This window comes from Trachymyrmex cornetzi, unplaced genomic scaffold (assembly GCF_001594075.2).
Source record: "Trachymyrmex cornetzi isolate Tcor2-1 unplaced genomic scaffold, Tcor1.1 scaffold166, whole genome shotgun sequence".
Lineage (NCBI taxonomy): Eukaryota > Metazoa > Arthropoda > Insecta > Hymenoptera > Formicidae > Trachymyrmex > Trachymyrmex cornetzi.
Window position 1 is genome coordinate 677,243 of NW_017296266.1, and position 2,982 is coordinate 680,224.

General features: G+C 35.8%; 1 long non-coding RNA gene across 1 annotated transcript in view; it reads right to left on the reverse strand.

Annotated features, from left to right (window-relative positions):
• The window catches only part of LOC108759049 (uncharacterized), a 20,305-nt gene that overhangs the window by 15,230 nt on the left and 2,093 nt on the right, over positions 1 to 2,982 (reverse strand). Inside the window, exon 2 of the long non-coding RNA XR_001939978.1 lies at positions 482 to 485. This is a non-coding gene — a long non-coding RNA (uncharacterized LOC108759049). The remainder of the gene's footprint in view (positions 1 to 481; positions 486 to 2,982) is intronic.

Here is a 2,982-nt window from a genome sequence, read left to right on the forward strand (position 1 = left end):
ATATATATATATATATATTCATTAATTTCTTTTATACAAACATTTATGTAACAGTATTCAATGACATGTGTGCGTGTGTGCGTGCGCGCGCGCGTGTATGTGTGTGTGTGTAAAGTCTATAATATATTATACATATGAAATATAAAAAATCCTGAGAAATCGGGCAAATGAGAGTGTAACGCAGTTGTTAGAGCGTGATTAAATAATACTGTTAATCAGTGCAATAATTGATTGCGTGTATTTCCATAAAAAATATGAAATATATATACCGGACTGAATATGTGCATATAACTGAAGTGTTGCAAAAACGAAAGTTTATAAACGTAATCATGTTGTGTATGCGCAGCTTACTCCCGGATCCGATTAGTGAAATAACCTTTTTTTTTTGGTTGCACTTGTACCATTGAACGCTCTAGTTCGACCCTGCTCCCCCCCCTTCGCTAGCCCGTCACTCCATACTTGGCAAAAGTCCTGAGTCAACATCCCTGGATGCTCTACTCATGCTTTCATTATTTAAGCGTATCCTGTTTAGATTTTGGGGATCTGGAATATTCGTTAATTAATTAATGTCCCGACATGAAATATCAATTAATAATTTTTAAAGATAAAGGAGCATAAAAGCCAACGCGCAGGGTGATAATGCAATAATATATTACTTCAATTTACATATAACGATAAACGTTTCTGGTCCTCAGTATCATAATCAAAACCAATATCAACTGCTACTTACAATATTATCGTTAACTCATCGTCTACAAAATATTTATATTCATACAAATGCCTGTTTAATTAAAAAGATCAATTAATAATTTATTATTGGGGCTGTTCGGAGCGCGTCTTACATTATAGGTTTGTTCGCGTCGCATGCACTAAATATAAGCGGCAAATAACAAGGATACGCGAAATATTGTTTCATGTGCAGAGATTTAAAATTACGAAAGCTGTAACGAGAGGAGTCTGCTACTCTGCTACGAGGGCGCGATCAATAAACTGTGCCATATTGCGCACACTCTGCACGCTTCTACGGTCTACCATAACTCTTATTCACTCAAACGCGTTCGTTATACTCGATGCGACAAAAGTATTCCTTATGCCTCTGGGGTAAGCTTCTTGATCTCGCGTTCGGTCGTTCGTAACTTTTCCAAATAATATCCGCGCACAAAATATTATTCCGTTTATCTTGCCGCCATTGTGTTTATGGTTATGTTCCTTTACAATTTTAAATAATTCGGTTAAATAACATGAATAGCAGTTTGTCATTGTAAGCTTTTAAATGTCGATGTGAGATAAAATCTCTCTCTCTCTCTCTCTCTCTCTCTCTGTATACATGAATCTACATAATACATCAATCTTTCGATTCGTGTCGTCTTACAACGTTCACCATAATTTATCATCTATAGGTGCCATTTCTATTGCTTGTTATCATACGAAATGTCATTGTTAAATTTAAAATACTTTATGTTAACTATTCTGTAGCTATACTTTATATTCTTATGGGCTTGCCTTAGAATATCAATAAACGCTTTATCTCTGTTTCTCTCTCTCTCTCTCTCTCTCATAGTTACTTTTACTTCCTTCAATTTTAATTGAGTCGAACGATGTAAATAGTCGATAGCAAAAAGAAATTAAATTCAAAAGGCCAATGCAGGATGCCTATATTTTCTGTTTCCACGAATGATGCGTTGCGGACAGTGCAAACAGGCAAGGTATCCGTGTAACGCTACATCCGCGTACGTCTATGTACGCTGCATCTGTATATGTGTAATGTAACTACGTTCGGTTTTGCGCCCCTCGTATCGAGCTTGACAATATAATCCCTGCCAGAATATCTAAAGCGGGAGAATCCCGCTCACCAAATGGATAGCTTACTGCACCGCTTGCGCGTATGTCATAATCTTATATTTATGGATGATTCTATATGAAGTTACGGCTTATTTTACCCTATTATAGAATAGTAGGCTTCAGGACTACCGCACAAACATTGCCGTAACGGCTTATGTCGTCTTATATTATCCGTAATGGACTTTTAATAATAAGTTATCTCTATAAGTTTTAAATTTTAAGATATAAAAAATTGAACAATTTTTATAATCAGTTATTCTTCTCAGATTCAACTGTGATTGGTCAATTTCTTACGACTAAAGACTTAAAGCTTAGATAATGACTTATTGTAGAAAGCCTATAAGACGTAAGCTTCGCACAAAGAAAAACATAGCACATGCTCATTACCATTCCTTAAGCTATATATGTTCTTTTCTGTGCTTTAATTACATTATGTTTTACGGATGATATATAAGACGACATAAGATGTTACGGCAATGTTTGTGCGGTGGCCCATAATTTGCCCAAATATTGCCGTAGCGCCTTATATATACCATTTTACGTGAGAGCCATGTATACTGTTTATAATTCATTTATAATTAATTTATAATTCATCCGTAAATGTATAATATGTAATATACGCGCAAACGTCATATCAATTTGTGAATAAACGGAATGTTCTCGTTTTACTCCAGCGGGGATTATTTGTCACAAAGCCCGATTAATCGAGCGCAGCTCACGTAACAGACGCAGCGTACACAGATGTAGCGTTACACAGGTACCTTGCCTGTCGCATGGCTCGTCGCGACGCGTCACTCACGGAAACAGACATAGACATCTAGCATAGGCTTTTTGAACTTAATTGCTTTTTGCTCTCGACTATTTACATTGTTCGACTCAATTAAAGTTGAAAGAGATAAAAGAGACATAAGACGATATAAGACGTTTCGGCAATGTTTGTGCGGTAATCCTTAATTGCCGCTATTATGTTTATAGCTATGTTTCTTTACAATTGTAAATAATTCATCAGTTAAATAATGCGGATAGCAATTTATTATTGTAACTGTTTAAATGTCGAAGTAATGTATAATAGGCCTTCTACAATAAGCCGCAAGTCAGAAGTTCTAAGCGATCTTAAGTCATAATCGGTGAAGTTGGCCA